Here is a 20,131-nt window from a genome sequence, read left to right as displayed (position 1 = left end):
GAAGGGGTTTTAATGGCCACATGACGCCCGAGCCTCATGCAGAATGGCCCATGGCCCAAATCCTCTGGCGACCTATGGATTTTTCCATACCCCTGAGCACAAAGAACCCATTGGGGCAGGCAGAAGGCAGAACAACAGCACGAGTGGTGGCGATGGGATGCAACGACGACCACCAGAGCGGCCTGACAAGTGATGGGCATGCAGGAAATGATGCGCACACGAAAGAGATGGTAAGGGTTATTGCGGTCATCGTTTTTGCGAAGTATCAGTCACAAGAACAAAGGATTTTCGACACTCAGAATACTGGATATGGTGTCCATAGTGCTAGATTTGGCAGCCCAGCACCGGATTTGGCAGTCAAGCCACGCTGTACTCGTATGGCAGATCGGATCTTGGAGGCGGAGAAGTGTTTTTGAGATCATTGAAGAGGGAACAAAGACGTTGGCAAACGCAGCTGCTGTAGAGCTCGACCGGAATGCCTCCACTCTGAATCTGCTAAAAAAGCCAACAGAGCCCATCCTCTATCCTGCAGCCTGTCTTTCCATCAAACCCACAAAGGAATTAGTCTCCCCATCTAGCTGGTTCCGATCTCGAACTACCCCGTCCATGCTGGAGGATACCCCTGGATCTAGATCGGGAACTGTACACAAACAGAATGCATCAAAGGAGGACCACGCAACTGATGGCGCATATCAAACTGATGCAGCCCTTAAGGGCAGAGCCTGTTATTTGAACGACCTCAGGGCGCCGGAGCTGAACAATTTTTGGGGGATTCGATACCATACTCTAGATCAGGTGTTTCCTGAAACCGCAAGGGATCCAAAATGGTGTATTAACCATAGATCTGCCACTGATCCAATAGATCTGGCGCTCAATAAACAGAATAGCCCACACAAAACCTAGATCTGGAGGCCTGCTCATAGAAAGGCTCCTCTACGCCCTTGATCACAGCCCTAGATCGTAGATTAGATCCGGCAACTGAGAGATGCGACGATTGTGCAGGAACAGGCAAACACCCCAACTTTGGATCCTGAAGCATATGCTCCTGATATGATCGAAGGTAAACAAAGTACCCTATTTATTAGATCTATGGAAGGGAACACAATATGCATCAAGATAGGTAGATGGGAGGAGATAAGAACACTCAAAAAGAGGATAAAAGACAGGATAGGAATCCCACCCTGCAAACAACTCCTGATCTACACAGGAAAAGTTTTGAAGGAGGAGCACAAACTAAAAGAATACGACATAGGCAACGACTCAACCATCTGCCTCAGCACAAGACTCCGCGGAGGTTGTTCCCACACTAACTCAAAAGGACCCGTTTCTTTCAAAGATGCAGTAAAAGGGAAGAAGGAATCTCAAGCACAAACATAATAGCAAGCTACAACCCCTGGTGCCTACATCGTCGAGTAGACAACTCAGAACCCTGCATTAACAATTGTTATACCCGAGGTAAATAAAATTCATTCTGATTATTTATCTAAAGCAGTGATATGTAGGTTTAATGGTTTTTGGCCCAAACCGGAAGCTCTTTGTCAATGGATTTACTCCATATGGACAAAAAACTACGATATCCACCTCTGTTCAAAAGGGTTTTTTATTGTCAAATTCGACACAGTAAATGACAAGGAATATGCATTGAACGAGGGACCATGGTTCTGGGGTAATGCTGGCCTTTTTATGACTTCTTGGTTTCCATAATTTGACCCAAACACCATAGTGGTTTCCAAAATGCCAGTGTGGGTAAATCTATACAACTTACATCTGCACTTTTGGCACATCAGAGTATTAGAAGGCATTGACAACGACTTGGGGAAATTCTTAAAAGTATACAATGAGCGCCTTTCCAAGGATATCGATACATTTGTCAGGATCTGTGTGGAGGTTGATTTCAGTCAAGGATTACCAGACCACATCCTCTTACTCCACAATGAAAAGCAATGGGCTCAGCCACTGGACTATGAAAACACTGCCTTCAGATGCCACATATGTCGTCAAACTGGTCATCTACAAAGTGCGTGCCCACAAAACAAAAAAGTCAGGAAAAGAAGACAACCACCAAAGCCGAAAGGATGGCAGTTTTCAGCCACATGGACAGATGACATAGAAGAGGAAAAAAACGCAGAAACTACCAACATATTTCAAGAAGCAGAATATCCAGGAAATAATCTAGAACTCTGCGAAAAAAGCATTCCACACAACCCACAGAATGATGAAAATCAGATTGAATCTGCAATAGTTCTAAAGACAACCAATCCATAACAGTAAAGTGAGAATCGCATCTCAGGGCAAGAAATAGGTGGCAGCAAGCGAGCACACTATACAGAAAGCTCAGATTCTGAAAAAGAAATCCCAGCTGCCACAAACGAAGCACAAATGTCTATTGTAATAGCCATGCCCAACAATGATGGTTGGCGGAAAGTGGAAAAAAAGAAAGGAAGGAAAGCATAGATAGGCAGTAAACATTTTATATCCTGTTTCCAGCGCGACAAGTTTTGATAAAGCATATGTTGTTTCAGCATCTACAACATGTAGTTTTACTCAATATGAATAAAATTACGATTTTTCCATGGGAAAAAAATTAATAAAGTTTAAGTTTTTATATTTTTATTAATTATATGTTTTAGAATGTTATAGTTACGAATATGAATAATTATTATTTAAATTTACTTTAACGTGATATGTATATTTTAGGGTTTGTAATTTTATTAATAATTATTTTCATGAGTTGACATTTTGTTCTTTTATTATTATTTATTTAGTATTTCATTTTAGTTGTCACTATACATCTCTCTCATATTGAGCTATAAAGTGTCTCTCAGCCTAATTAACTTGTTTTAGGATGATTGGACTAGATATTCATTCTACTACTTAATATGAAATGAGACTCTCCCTCATAGTGAACAAATGTAATGAAAAAAATTCATAAAATTGAATAATAATTCTTTAAAACTCTATCTATCAAGCATAAAGAAGAATCAAAATCCTATGCAATATATAAAAGACTTACAACTCAATAAATTTATTTTCTTAAACTTGATAAATCCAAAATTAAGATATTTTTCAACACGTAATTAACATAGATTTAAGAAAAAAAAAAAATCAAGATTCAATTTAAAAAATTTAAAATTAAAATAAAATAATATTTGTTAATATTTAAAAAATCATTTTTTATTTATTTATAATTTTTTAAAATTTATAAATTTAATTCCTAAACCTATTAAACACTACCTAAAAAAAAATCAAACCACGACTTTTAATGCTTAAATTTTTAAATATAAAACAAAATCACTTATTTTATTATAATATATATTTCTACATTACATATACTTTTATTTAAAAACATTATTATGACCTATCTTGCCCATTTTGTGTCGTAAAGTGTAACAACAAAAATGTATTTTATTATTATTATTCCCTGTAGTAGCAGGGTAATAACGTATTCAAAAAAATTGATGTTGACATTAAATCTAAGTTGTCCAAAAATTTATGAAAATTTTCCATAGTTTAACATTATAAATTAAAATTTATTATCTTTAAACCATATTTAAATTCATTTATCTAAAATGTTATTGGTTCAATTCTTTCACCTCTTATTATGTAATGATGACAGATGTACTTGAATAATAATGAATTGTTCTCCTCCTTCTTTCAGTGTACTTTACTAATATTAAAATGGATCCATAATTCATAGGGGCCACTTGGGGTGAATATTCAATGAAACTAAACAATGTATTTATAAAAATAAAGTCGAGACAATCACAAAAGATTTGATTGCTCGAGAATCGACATCGATTTGCTACTGCCCTGGAAATTTTCCCATGTGATGAATTATTACTTTAATGCCTTGGGATTCATCTTACATGTCACTGCGAAGTGACACTTCAAAGGTCATATCACTGTCATCCACATAACTGGAGAGTAAACTTTGGACCCAAACAGACATCATCTCGTTGGGCACGTGTCACTTCGATAAAATATGATCTTCTTGTGTAACGTTTTCAATACAATGAGGGTTGGGATTCCAAACATTCTGGAAGGACAGGCACCTGGCAGTCAGCAGCTGCACTGCCAGAAGGCATGCACACGAAGGATGCAGAAAGTCTAGTCAAGTATGGAACCGACATACGCAAATCTAATTGAAATTGTCTTTTAGTGCTTGACAGATTCCAACAAATAACTTCCACAAATTGCAGTAACGAAAAACGGCAACCGAATCGAGAGAGATTTCATTTTGACCTTGAAAGAGAACCAGATGACATATTGAGCTGGAGAGGTGACTTATATTGATGTAAATGTGTTCACAAATCTCTTGCATTGATTGGATATATGCATGCTTCATTGCTAAGTAGTTCTCTTCGGAGCTTCAAAGCAATCTTTTCTCGTTTCTCTTCAGAGCTTCAAAGCGATCTTTTTTCGTTTTCTCATGAACCCACACTAAATTTCACTAGGGAAAAAAACATATTTTTAAAATAATATTTATTTTAATAATAAAATAATTATTAAGTCTTAATTACAACTTTTATTAAATATCATTTTCTACTAACTTAATAATAACTTTACTTAGTATAAGAAAAAATTAGATTAACTCCATATTTAAATCAAGTTGGATTTCTTTATAATTTATTTTATTTTATTATTGTTGTTGTTAATTTAATTCAATATATGATATGTATGTAAACAATTTTTTTTAATATTATTATTTAATTATATATAATATTATACACTGGCTTAAATCCTCGATACTTACATGTAATATGATGTCTGTATGTACTTGTATAGTCTACGACTTTGTATATTTGGGCAAAACAACGAACTTGAAAAATATGATTAATTGAAGATTAATACAATCAAACTCAAAGTTTTACATACATATAATTTAAAACTAAAGCTTATACTTTGTCTATTATTATGATTACATCCCTCTCAATCACCCTAAATGAAAGTTTTGTTTTTGACCCTAATTTAACTTTATTTAAGCTAAGCCAGAGTATCTACAATGTAGCCCTTGTTCAAATGTGGTAGTTGGTTCATACCTTTCAAAGTTCAATAATTAAACTAAGCACGGTAATAACATATTAAAAGAAAAATTGATGTTCACACTAAATCTAAGTTGTCCAAAAATTTATGAATTTTTTCCAAAGTTTAATGTTATAAATTAAAATTTATTATTTTTAAACCATATTTAAATCATCTATCCAAAATATTATTGGTTCAATTCTTTCACCTCTTATTATATAATGATGGCAGATGTACTTCACTATTAATTAATATTGTACAGTTTAATGTACAACTTCCACTATAAAATGAGAGATGTACTCAATGCTAAAAAATAAAATAAAATGTTAATTAATTCAAATGTACACATAATGAATTCATTTAGTAAAGTCGTTATCTTTGTTGGATTACGCATTAAGTACAACACTACGTACAAACTTTTCGGGTCCCATCTTTCATAATCGTCAAGCTCGATGTGTATGTGCTTCATTCTTAGTCATATAAATAACTAAAAACTATATATTAAATAATTGACCTAGAACAATCACCATCATTATTGTGGGCCCCTTTTCTGGAAATTCAAGTTAACAAAATACCTCCCACATACCATCATTATTAATTTATTTGGCCTCCTTCTCCAAGCATAGCATGGAGCTTTTGTTGATAAAAATAGAAATTCCTCGTGGAAAAGGCCAGTGCAATTATAAATCTATATCATTAAGATGCCTTGGAAATTGTTCATTTTTTCTTTAAAGGTTATATTTTAATGTTTAAAATTAAAAAAAATGAATATGTTATAATTTCTTTATCATTTGATATTTATAAACACTTTCACGTTATCCTATGGAAAATAAAATTATAATATTATCACTATCTAATGATATTATTGTGTTTATTTACAAATCAGCCAAAGTACATATTATCCTAAACCATGTATAACTAATGGTTAATCTACTAAAATTCACGTTAAATTATATAATATCTATTATTTTATATTATAAAGTTATTTATAAACACTTTCACGTTATTAGGGCCCTACATATAAATAAACTAATTTAATATTTAAAATTAGGTTGGCCCTAATCAACGTTTATAACATGTGTTTATGTATGTTTATTATAATAATACATTTGTGACATGAGCCTCTAATTTAAGGATACTTAAAATAAGCAAGAATATCTACAAAGTAGCCCTTGTTCAAATACAATAGTTAGTTTATACATTTCAAAATTCAATAATTGAACTAAGCTGCAGGGAAACGCTAGCTATGTAGCCTTGTTATATATATTTCTACATCACATGTACTTTTATTTAGAAACATTATACAAAAATACATGACATATCTTACCCATTTTGTGTCGTAGAGCGCAACAACCTATACTAAGTTATTGTTGTAATCATCAAAACCTACATATTTGCTAAAAAGTTGACCATCAGTATATCTGTTTTTTTTATCATGGGGAGATGTAACTAATTTAAAGTTTGATCAATTGAGTCCCTACCAAGTTTGACTTTTTTGGGGTCGATGAACCCTACATCACATGTATTGTATTTTTTTAAGTGTTATTTTTCAATAAACATGTTTTTTATGGACTTGAACATGGATCCCTTTTAAGAGAATGCATGATTTTCATTAATTTTATTGATTAATATATATTTTAGGGAAATTTTATTAAGTGTTTCTTTTTATTTAGAGAATGTTATTGAAGCTAAATTGGATTCTGGACAACGTTAATGGATTTATCAATACAATGTTTAAGGTGATCACAATAATATATTTATTGAAAGCTTAACATGTTCTTTTCAAGAATTCAACTTGGGTGGAAGGATAACAATTACTTGGATTAAATCTAATTGAATACTTTCACCAATTTATCTTATACATGTTTACAATATTAAATATGATGACACTTCCAATTAATAAGGGATACTTAGTGGTAAAGATCTAACATGAGTGAGAAGAGGGGTTGTCATTAATGTATTAAAAAAATCAATAATGATGTATGGGTAATAGTAACACTTCAATTAAAGGACTGGTAAGTCTTCAATTGGGTTTGGTTAAACCCAATTAAAGACTTTCACTAGTTTATCTTACACAAGGTATAAAAAATTTCAATAATGATGTATGGGAAATAGTAACACTTCAATTAAAGGTCTAGTAAGTCTTCAATTGGGTTTGGCTAAACCCAATTAAAGACTTTTTCCAGTTTAACTATCTCATGTTTACAATTTTAAATATGATGACACTTCTAGTTAGTAAATCACACATAGAGCAAAGATGCAACATGTATGTCAAGTCCCACTAGCACAACCGATTGAGGATGGGTCTCGTTAGCGAGGCAACCCAGGATCAAACCTCACAAATGTTTTTGCGCTTGTGCTAAGGGGAGGAGACATGCTAAAAAATCCAGTTAGCTTAGTGTTGGTGTGGCCCAGACCAGGTGCGATCCGCGGGTGACTTTGATCGATTAGATGCCCCTGGGTCGCGGTTTCTCGAGCCATAGGGCAAGCCTGGAGGATCACATACAACTTGACAAAAAAAAGATGCAACATGTATTAGAAGAGGGGTTATCACTAATGTGTAATAAAATCCTAATAATGGTGTAAGAATAGTAGTAACACTTCAATTAAAGGGCTAGAGATTGAAATGCATTTATGTATAGGGTGACAAGCGAACGAAAAATATATTATTTTAGTTAATACTAGAAGAAGTAGACATTTTTGGTGCAAACGAATATTAGTGACACTTGTCAATGCCCAAATTGGTGGGAACAAATGGCAAGGAACACATAGTTTTCACCATTAACACAAGATCATTCTCATGAGGATTTTATTTCACACCTTATATTATACATGGAACATCTGATGGTTGGGGTCAAGAAAGTGAGGCATGGATAAAACTCCCACTCACACATTTAAGTAGATCAAATCCCACCCCATAATCACCTCAAGGACTATGAATTGATATTTTCCTATGCTATCCTAAGATTTCCATAGGGAACTAAATGTAATGGTTAAATGTGTGAGTCATATGTAGCATTATCATCATCCACATATGTGGATTAAATCCCATACTCATATTCTCCTTAAAACCTACTCTCATGTCCTTGCATAGTAGAGATGAAAAATTCAAATTTCTCTTCCCCCATCTTAAAATGGATAATTATAATGTGTTCATACAAGGTTGAAGGTACTTGTGAATTAAATGTTTAAAAAACTAATAACATGGGTACCTTGGTGGTACCTTGTGGAAGATTTGTGTGGTTTTTTTTAATGACGTAACACATTAAATGGGATATTTTTTCAACTTGCAACAAAGTCATTTTACATAGGGTAACCCTTTGTGATTTATCACTTACACAATCTAAATAAGATGACATAAGTGGTGCTAGAAAAACCATAACCTTTCATGATATATCATTTGTATGACATAAGTGTTGCTAAAAAATAACCCGGCTTGTCCAATCTAAATAAGATAACATAAGTGGTGTTAAAAAAACCCTTTTGATGAATTTATCATCTATTTCCTACATAAATTATTCTTGTAATTAGAAAGACTACATCTTTTAATACCCTAGGATATAAGCATATCATTCAAGGATAAGGATCAATATTATTGTGGCTTCTCTCAATAAAAATTAAACAATATCCATCATACTTTAATGGCATTTGTATACATTTAAACTTGTTATATTTGATTTTATTTTATTTAATGATTATGATTTGGTATATTTTATTATGTTATATTTTTTTCCAGGGAAAAACAACACGTTTTTTTATTTATAATCAAAATAAAAATACATTGTGTGTATATTATGAGGGAATCAAATAGCCTTATGCCTAGAATTCCATGTTGCTTGTTTTTGTATAATTACATATTTTTTAAATAAACAACTAAAAAATAAACATATCATTATAGACATGTGAGAAGAAATAAATAACTAAAAAAAGAACCTCTTTGACCATCATTTCTACCCCAAATTTGTGTGAATAAAGGAAGTGCTAGTCATCATTGATAACACAGTTGTAATTACATGTAGACAATATAATATACATATAAGTAGAGCATAGATGTCAATCATTCCCATGGGTTGTGAAGATGTTCGATGATGTGGCCTTCTCGGTCTTTTGTGAATTTCCACACTCCTTTGTCCATTTCCAATCACATTTTTGAGAGAATGTCCACTTCTTTGTTTCTTGATTTGTAAATTTGTGTCAAAGTAACAAGAGTGAGCCTTTCCATGCTTTCATTAAAATTATGATAAAGAGGGAGAAGAGTGTGATTTCTCATTCTAGCAGAGCCATTCATCCAATCAATCACTAGCTTGGAGTCACCATGAATATGTAGAGAGGATGTGTAAAATTTCAACAAGTTTTAGGATGAGTATTCAAGCGAATAACTTAACATAATTATTTGTACTACAACCGATATTGCATGTAAATGAAAATTTGTGCACATATTATAGAAAGAGAATATCCCCAATATTTGGATTATGTTGGGTCACTCCGTCAAAAAATGCCTAGGGGAGACCCTTTTGAATGACCACCTTGGATGTGTTATGTGTATGTTGAGGTTTTGTGTGAAGTGGGATAGATTTAGGAAGAGAAAGATTGTGGATGGTTACTCGGATGTATGATTTTCCTTGATTGTAAAAAATAACATTATTTATTTCCGGCCATATTCCCTAATTTACTATCAAAGGAAACACCTTTAGGGGTTCTTTTGGTCTTGTTGCAAGCCATGATTTGAGGAAGTATTCAATAGATTCCCCTTGCCAGATGTGTTCATTCACCTCTTTCCTTTGACTTTATTTCCAAATAACTTTAGTGAAAAGACAATGAATGAAAAGATGTGGTGTCATTTCAGATTCCTCAAGGTAATGCAGACATCCATTTGAGCCACATAAATATATTTTTGGGAGAATGTCCCAAGTGGGGGCTTTTTTCTTTAAAAGTAACCACATTAAAAGTTTTTTCTTAAGGGTGAAATGGAATTTCCCAAGCCTTTATCCCGCCATGCAGGATGTTGATCATCTGTGGAAAGTGACAAAGAGATGTAACCAAATTTTGGAGTGTATTCTCGAGAGGGTATCATTGACCAAATGATCAACTCTTCAGAGGTAGATAGTGTGAAAAGGGATTGTTGTAGAGAGCTAGTGTACGACAACCATTATGCAACCATGTCTCATTCCAAATTTAGAACTTTTAGGAAGATCCAAGTTTGTGGGTCGACAAGCCCAAACTTGTTGGAGACTTGATGGAGATAAAAATAAACACCTTATTCATTTAGTTTCTGAATCAATGCAACCAAGAAAAGATGTGAATTTTGGCTACCACTCCAGGGATCCTTTCCAATGAGGAGCCTAAAACCATTTCCAATTTTCCATCTGAGGCCATTCCCAAAAATGTTCAAAGAGTTGATTATAGCTTTCAAAATTATGTATCCGTTGTGTGCATATTTCCTTGGGGATTAGATCCAATCAAGACTAGTGGAAGGAGATACATATTTTTGCACCATAACATGTGACCAAAGATCTGATCATTTTATCAATTTCTAGATACCTTTTGTAGCTAAGGCTTTGGAAAACCATAGAAGGATTTTTAGCCCCCATCCCCATAGGGCTTTTAGAATAGATATAGTGGACCAAACAGTCAAAGAAAAAGGTCTTTTCTCTTATTTCCCTACCCAAAGAAAATGCAATGAAGGTTTATTTATCTTATGAAGTATGTCTAGAGGAACTGACACGATAAGCAGGCCCAATAAACATGAATGGCCTCAATAACTACCTTACATAAAACCAGTATTCCAACCCCTAAAGTCCACATGTTACACCAATCTCTAATTCTGAGTTCATTTTTTGTGAGTAGCCATGTCCAATCCTTTTTTCTGTAGTTATTTGGTTTTAGAATGAAACCTAGATATTTCAGTGAGTTTCCTAGGGGCAAGGGATATTTTGAGAGGATTCTAGTGATATTCCTTAAATATACCTCTTCTAAGGCATTCCCATAAATGGATGAATTCTCCTCGTTTATTTGCATACTTGTAGCCATGGAGAAAATATCTGGGATGGCATTTATGCTTTAAACATCCACCAAGCGAGTGCTAAGGAAAATGATGATATCATTAAAAAACGTAGATGCATGAGTGAGCAATCTTGGGTGATATTTATTCCCAATATTTTATTCCTTCTTTTTTCATCACAGATGGCTTTATTAAGGCCTTAAACGACCAAAGAAAATAAGTGGGGAAGGGATACAACCTTGTTTAAGTCCTCTCTGTGGATTGAAGAAAGGGGAGGCTAAACCATTTATCAGAAGAGCATAGAAGAGGTATTAATGTAGTTGTAGATCTAATCCATAAACATTGGACAAAAACCCATGTGTAGGAGGAAGGCTAAGATAGAGCCAATCAACCTTGTCAAAAACCTTTTAGAGGTCCACCTTATAGATAATGGATTTTTTCTTTTGAATGTGAATAGAGTGAGATCCTTCTTGTGCTAGCTCTATGGCTTCATGAATTTGATGATCTTCCAGAAAACCAAGTTGTTCAAAAGATATGTAATCTGAGAGAAGCAGATTTAGATGGAGGGAAATGATTTTTGATATTGTTTTATATATAGTATTACATAGAGAGATAGGTCTGAATCGATTAAATATAGTGTCCCTGTTCAATTTTGAAATGAGTGCAGTGAAGGTTGAGTTAAAAGGGGCCAAGTCCCAACCATTTATCCTGGAATATTTGACCACTCTTAGCAAATCCACTCCTATGAAATCATAGCATTCAAGATATATCCACAAGAGCTTCAATTGGGGAGCAATACCATACCATGTGGGTTCATTTGGGGGATATTTATTAAGAAAAAAATGGCATAATATATTGGGGCATATATAGGGGGAAGAGGGTTTTTATATTAGTAGGTATAAAAAATGGAATACAAATTTAATGAAAAAATATAAAGGGCTATAAAAAATGTTATAAAAAATGGATACCTTCAATATCTAGTGAAAGTAGGGGTTTTTAAATTGGGAAGGTGTATTGGGTTTGTATTGGTAAGGGGTTAAATAATGTGAATTTTTAGAGGTATTTTCCAATATGTAGTCAAATTAAGGGTATTGTTTAATATTCCATGAACGCACGTGATATGTCAGAGGTTCATTGAGTGAAGTCCCTGTGGATATATCTCTATAGGTAATCCATCAAGACCAAGACTTTTATCTTTTTAAAAGTTGTGTAAAATTGATTCAAGTTTTGCCTTAGATACGTGTGCCATCAGTCCCTCATTCCCTTCCTCATCAATGAATCTCAAAAAAATATTACCAATCTAAATATTTTTGTCAATGTTTTCTCTGGAAACCTTTTTGAAGATGGTTTTGGAATAATTAAATCCTTCCTCAACAATGTCTTTGAAGGTAGTGGCATTGGGCCCATTGAATTTGGAGATTTCCCAATAGTATTGATGGTTATCCTATGGATGGAAATTCTATGGAAATATTTCGAATTTCCATCCCCATCTTATAACCATAATGCCTTGATTTTCAGATGCCATTTCATTTCCTTTTCGAGAAGCAAGGAGAATTTTTTCCCTCTATTGTTTTGAGTGTCAACTTTTGTTCCTTTAAGAAAAAAGAGTGATAAGAAGAGTCCATGAACTCTTGGAGCTTTGATACAGTTTCATTAAGGAGCTTTCCATCCTAGAGCTTCTTTTCACAAACCTAAAGGACGATACTTTCCTTATCTCTTCTTAGATTTTTATCAAAACCTTTTGGCCAAGAGTCTCATGTCACGGGTTATAAGGACTCCAAAATTCCTTGATCTTTTCTAGGAGAGAAGGATACTCAAGCCAATGTGGATTTATTTTGAATGACCCCGTTAGATTTTGAGTTGTAGTGTCTATATCCAAGAAAATAGGTTGGTGATTAGATTCTCCTCCAGTGGAGGCCCATTAGAGGATTTATAGATTCATGCCCAAAAAAGCTTCTGAGATAAGGAATCGGTCCAAACTTTTTGAAATATATGCTTCCCCAATTATGTTGTTTGTCCTTGTGAGTAAGATATCTAGAGGAAGGATATCCACTAGACTTATCGAGTCAATATTTTCCACAAATTAATCTTCCAAATGGTCCAAATGTGCTAAAGGGCCCCAGATCCCTCAATGAGCTTATAAAATGAGAAACATGGGAGATTAAATGTTTTATACCATTACAACTTCCTATCAAAGTAGGGACCATAAATATTTAGGCCTGTGAAATATATAACATTGTCCTTGGATAATAAGGAAGTGGCTAGGCAAGACCATGAGGACTAGACCAACGTGCAAATAAACAAAATTTCTTTCCATCTTGTAATTAGGCATCCTAAGCATCCTATAACATTCATGAAGTGGAAAGACCAAGCAGGAAGAAGAGTAGACAAAATAGATGCTTCCATGGACCCCTCGATCATAGTTTCCTCAATAAAAATGATATTGTGGGGAATGTAAGTAGATGGCACGCCTTAGAGCCATTTTTTTTTGCAAGGTTTGCAAAACCTCAAATGTTGTAACAGAGGAGTCTCATTCAACACCCTTTGAAGGGGAATTTTCTCCAAGGGCCCAAATTATTGATTTATGCTTCCCTTGACAGATTTCAAATGAAGCTTGCTTCATGGCTATAGAAATATAAGATTTTCTTCCTTTGCCCACACCAATGGGCCCCAAACCCTCATATGCACCCAAACCCCCACCTAGCTCTAGGATGAATTAATTGAAAGAGTCAATGGTAGGCCCCATCGAGGGGAGGGAGAGGGAGAGGAGATTTGTGACAACCCTAGGCTAATTCCCATTCATTGTAGATATTTAATATATTTTGATTATAATTAAAAATGCTTGAGAATTGCGACACAAATTCCATAGTTTGAGGAAGGAGGTTGCATGGGATTTGAAGGAAGCTTGACTTATTTTATAGCCATGAATAGATGGTAGGTATATTTTAAATTGGGTCAATCAAATTATTAATTGCACTAGCCAAAAGGATAAAGGAACCCTGCATGCCTTGTATAAATTCACAAGGTAGAAAGGACAAAAAGATTAAGAAGAAGCATGGGATGCGCATGTAGGATTGGAAGCCTAAAGTTAACCAATAGGAGAGGGATGCATAATGTTGGCACAATATCATCTCCACCACCACTCAGAAAAGATAGAACTATCATGGATGAGTCAAGCACAGGTGACAATATTTTCTACCTATGCAATCGAAATGGTTGCAGCACGGTAATGGACAAGATCCACAAAAAGACAAGCGCGACTAGTCAGTTACAACAGGAAGGTGGTGGAGGGAGAGAGGATTTAGCGAGGGAGAAGAAGTAATGGTCATTCAATATTATAAGGGGAGGTCATTCTCGTCCAATGCACTTCAAGCACTGAGGATAGACTATTTAGACAGAGAGAAAAACAAAGAATACAAGAGAGCTTTGCTAGAGGAGAACTGTTGACACCTTATCATCAGGATTGGGTGAATAAATGTAACTGATGTAAATAAATAATAAGAAATATGAATAGTCATCAAGAGATGAAGTGAATAGTCTCTCCCTCATGTATATAATAAAGGCCAACCTGAAGGAATAAATGTGAATTGATTTGGAGGAGTTACTACCTGGCCTGACATGGTATCAGAGCCAACTCCATTTTTGGCATTCTAGTATGCCCTTGTAACTCCCTTCTACTATTTTCTTTGCAGTCTGTCCTTTGACAGGAATCTGTCCTGCCATGCATAATCTCTTGCAATTTGAAAATTTATTGTTGTATTTTTATTTTTATTTATTTATTTATTATTATTTTTTTTAATTTTATTTTATTTTTTATTTTTTATTTTATTTTTATTTTTTTGGGGTCGTCTTCGCTGTTTTGCTGGGAAACTCGAATGTATTAGCTGTGTTGTACTGAGTAGTGATTTAATATTCGACTTGTGTGTCAGACTGTGTGATTGAACCACCGTTGGCATTGTATAGTATAACAGAGTACAACATAGATGCTCTCTCCACGCTGGTCATACGCTCCAAACCGCAACGCATCCGCCATCCTCTCACTCGGCTTCATCAACGAGAAGCTGGAGAGCCACCTTGCTATTCCATTCACCATTGACCCTCCACGCACACGCTGTCGTGGCCATACATCTGACATGCTTGCCCATCTTTAATAGTTTTACAAGCAGGGTTTCTGTGCATGCCCACTAGGATTCCACATTTTATTGAATTTCTTTCAGCCTTTGGCAACCGACTCAACCAGACTCTTTCTCATACACCTAACCTGCCATACGCTGGCCCATTATGCTGGCCCATTATTATTGAATTGATTCTAATTCCAAAGTCCAGGAGTTACTGCGTAGACCTTACTGCCTTGGAGCGGGAGGCATTGTGACTGAAGGTACATCACTAACATAAGGTCTCTGAAGACTCCTCGTCAATAGCGCAGGAATGTAAGGCGGAGGTGCTCACAGTCTTGCGCAGCGGAAGCGTGGTGGAAGCCATCTCGTTCTGATGCAATGAGCGTTCCTTCATTCGCCATTGACCCTCCCATTCTGGTGCGATGAGCGTTCCTCCATTTTTGACATGTTGGTGCCGCAGTGTTTTTGGTATATATATAAAGCCACTGTTTTGATATATATAATGCTAATATATATTTAAAAGTTTTCTCCAAAACACAGTGTTTCATATACATAAATGTTGGTATATATAACGCCATTGTTTCATTGTCTCACTATCTTGGAATTATAATTGTTCCGGTATTGTTGATTTTGGTCAATCATTGACAACTTTTTCAATGCATTCAATCATATCTATTGTGGGAGTAGTTCTCACTGGAAAGGAGAACTATCTTGAGTGGTCCTGGAAGATACAACACACCCTCATTTTCAATGATTTGTGGAAAGGAATATGTGTTGGAGACTGAGACAAAGAGCCAGAACAACCTACCTCAGACAAAGAGTTCGCCATTTGGAAAAATAAGAACAACAAAACCTATGCATTAATTGCAGCATCTGTAAGTGAAGAGGTGAGTCGCCATATTTCTCCATTTTCAACTGCTTTCGAAGCCTTACCAAAGCTGAAAGAACTCTATGACTCACATTCTGCACTTGAAGTTGTTCAACTCTTCACTCTTGAATTACAAAATAATGATCCTCTTGCTCTTGCATTCGAAGTAAAATCTATGATGCATGATATCAAAGCAACTAAGGTTGAATTGGATATTGCTCTTATTGCTTTTCTGAAGGCACTTTATCCTACTTACTCCAATTATATTGAGTCACTGCAAGCAAATGGAAATCTCAAAGATATTACCTTTGACTCTCTTGTGAAAAAATTTGCTGAAAGAGAAAAAGATTTTGGAAAGAAGACAACCCCTGAATCTTCTGAAGAGGCTGTGTGCCTTGCTCATAAATAAAAAAATCTTACTCAAGATTCTTCTAGAGGAAGAGGTGGTCAAAGAGGAAGAGGAAGATATTTCAGAGGCAGGGGGGGCAGACACTCTCAAGGAGAAAAGTCAGATTTGCACTGCATACACTGCAAAAGAAATGGATCACATGATGCCTCTACATGAAGAATACCTTGGGACAAAATTGAGCAGCAAAGAAACCCACCCAAAGGTAAAACTAATGACACAGACAAAGGTAAAGCACATGAATCCGCTCATTATGTTGTGGCACACTGTAATATTGGAGTAAATCAAGACTTATTTCATGCTTCACTTGCTTCTTGGAAAAATGATTGGGTTCTTGATTCAGGAGCAACTTGCCACATGACTCATAGAAAATATTTTTTTGAAGAATTTACTAACAATGTTGATGGAGCAGTATACTTTGCAGATCAATCAAAACTCAAGCCATCAGGGCTTGGCACAATCAGGCTCAAATTGCCTGGTCTTCCTGACTTTCTTCTGCATCATGTTCTATATCTCCCACAGCGGAAGAGAAACTTGATGTCCTTGGTCCACATCCGCCAGCAAGGTCACTCCATTCATATGTTTGATGGAAAGGTTGAGGTGAGAAAAGCATCTGACCACTCACTTGTCATGAGGGGAATAGAAGAAGAAAGGCTTCTAAAGTTGCAAGGTACCTCTGCTCGTGCACAACATTTCTCATACAATTCTCATTATGAATAAGGTACACTTCCATCAAGTTTATTATGGCATGCTAGACTTGGACATTTTAACTATGACAGCCTCTGCTTGTTGAAGAAAAATGGTGGTGTTGGTTTACCTACAATTCCTAGGAAATTTAAGTAATGTGATGCTTGCATTCTAGGAAAGCATAGCAAATAGTGTTTTCATGATTCACATTCAAGAGCACATAGAAAAATTGAACTCATTCATTCAGATCTATGTGGTCCAATGCCTGTTCCTTCTGCAAATGGAAATAAATATATGATGACATTTATTGCTGACTACACTAGAATGTGTTGAAGAACAAATCTGATGCTTTTCAAACATTCAAGAACTTCCATACATGGATTGAAAATGAGCACAATTTCATATTGGCTCTATTCGCACTAATAATGGAAAATAATACACTTCAAATGAATTTGAAAACTATCTTCACCAACATGGGATCAAACATCAAACAACTGTGCCTTATAATCCCCAACAGAACGGTGTAGCTGAAAGAATAAATAGGACAATCTTAAATATGGTGCGTTCTATGATGTTTTTCAAAAATGTAAAGTTGATGTTTTGGGCTGATGCAACTCTATGTGCTGCATATATAAAGAATAGATGTACATCTAATGCTATTAAAACAAGACTCCATATGAAATGTGGTATGGGCATGTTCCTTCGGTAAAGCATCTGAAGGTCTTTAGTTCCACCTGTTATGCCTTGATACCAAAGGTACATAGAAACAAACTTGGTGCAAGAAATCATAAGTGTATCTTCCTGGGGTATTCAAACACCTCCAAAGCATACCGTCTCTATGATGAAGTTAATAAAAAGTTTGTTGTATCTAGAGATGTAATCTTTCTTGAATCATCCAAAACTGACAATGTTGTTGAGCGGCAACTTGATCGCTTGGATATATTTGCAAATGCAAAATCATTTCAAGAATTTGATAATCAGATTCCACATCTTGAATGGGGATTCCTATACTAGAGAAACCTGTGAAATCGTTTTCTAAAGCACTCTCTCCCCCGCATGAAACTCAAACAATGGATGATGCTTTAAGTGATGTGATTGATAAAATTGGGAGACTCAATCTTGATTCAGTCGCAACTCAATCAACCGAACAGCTTGGACCATCTGAGAAAGGTCCTCCAAAGTGGCTGACAAAAACACTTGAAAGTGTTCATCCTGATGAGGTTGGAAAGACAGGAACTAGAAATTCAAACCGGAAAAATGGAGGTGATGTAGATGACTCTTATTCACCTGTTGATATGGATGTTTCTTATGATTGTGAATTGAATTTGTCTACAGATTTCGAACCAACTTCCTTCAAAGACGCTGATTCTCATGATGAATGGAAAGAAGCGATGCAAAATGAGTATGATGCCCTCATAAAGAATAGCACTTGGACGCTGATTGATCCTCCATTAGGAAACAAACCAATTCGCTGCAAGTGGGTCTACAAGAACAAATATTAAGCTGATGGCTCACTTGACAAGCACAAAGCCAGGCTTGTGGCAAAAGGTTTTGCACAAAAGGAAGGGGTCAATTATGAGAATAATTTCGCACCCACAGCAAAATGGGCTACCATCCGGACACTCTTTTCCCTAGCAGTTCAGAACGGTTGGAAAGTCCATCAAATGGATGTGAAAACTGATTTCTTGAATGGAGATATAAAAGAGAATGTTTTTTTGTCCAAGCCTGAAGGATTTGCTGTGAAAGGACATGAACATAAAGTATGCAAACTTGTGAAATCCTTGTATGGCCTCAAACAAGCACCGCGAGCCTGGTATGAAAAAGTAACTGAGCATCTTCTGAAACTCAATTTCAAACATTATGATCTTGATGATGCAACTTTATTTGTCAAGAAAGATGGCAAAATAGTTGTATATCTTGTGGTATATGTAGATGATATTTTGATAATAGGGAATAATGAAAGCTATATTGCATCCATAAAAAAGGAATTGAGGAAAGGTTTTGAAATGACGGATTTGGGCTATGTTCATTACTATCTTGGTATTGAAGTAACTCAACATCCAAAGTCCATATTTATTTTTCAAAAGAAGTACATTGGAGATCTGTTGCACAGGTTTGGCATGACATAATGCAATCCTCTTACTACTCCAATGGAACAAAACTTAAAGCTCACATCCATTGAAGGAAAAGAATTTGAGGATGCAACAAAGTATAGACAGCTTGTAGGAAGTCTCAACTACCTAACTACTACCAGACCAGACATTTCGTTTGCTGTTGGAATCATCTCCAGGTATATGCAAAAGCTTTGTGAGGGACATTGGTCTGCTGCAAAAAGAGTTCTAAGGTACTTGAAGGGAACTCAATACTTTGGAATCAAATATACACAGGTGGACGACTTCAGCTTGATTGGATACTCTGATTCAGACTTCGATGGAGACAAAGAAACTGGGGTATCTAATTCAGGTTATGCTATGAGTCTTGGATCAGGAGCTGTCTCCTGGAGATCACACATGTTAGCCTCTTGTTGCGACAAGTGTTCATTTTTCATGATTGACATTTTTACATGCCAAATATGTCATACTTCACATGCTGCAGTGTTCCATATTTCCAAAAGAGGTCAAAGAAGATACTGTGAAAGTGTGCCAATCCAAATGCCACTGCTGAATTCCAATTTTGATGACTTAACCATTTTTTAAAAGAATGTTCTATAAAGGGAGGGCCAAACAGCTTAACCTTGGTCTCCCTAGGTTTCAATTTCCTGTTTTAGAATATAGAGAATGATATCTGTCCAAACCGCTTAAGCTTGGCAGATTTGTAGATAGGTAGAGAATCAAAGGAGCCCAACTGCTTAATCTGGGCCCCTGACAGAAATAAGTGTAGTCTTAGATAGGAGAACAGAAAAAAGAAAAAAATTGTAAAGCTGGGTCTGCAAGTCTAAGTGCACCCAAACCAAAGAGAAGAAAAAATGTTAGGAAGGTAGGCTGGGTAGGTAGTTTTTGAGGTTGCAGAATGATGATTCATGATCAAAT

Source organism: Pinus tabuliformis, chromosome 3_2 (assembly GCF_031772625.1).
Source record: "Pinus tabuliformis cultivar Carrire ecotype Pingquan chromosome 3_2, CPIR1, whole genome shotgun sequence".
In the NCBI taxonomy this organism is placed as follows: Eukaryota; Viridiplantae; Streptophyta; class Pinopsida; order Pinales; family Pinaceae; genus Pinus; species Pinus tabuliformis.
Note: the sequence above shows the minus strand (reverse complement) of the source record.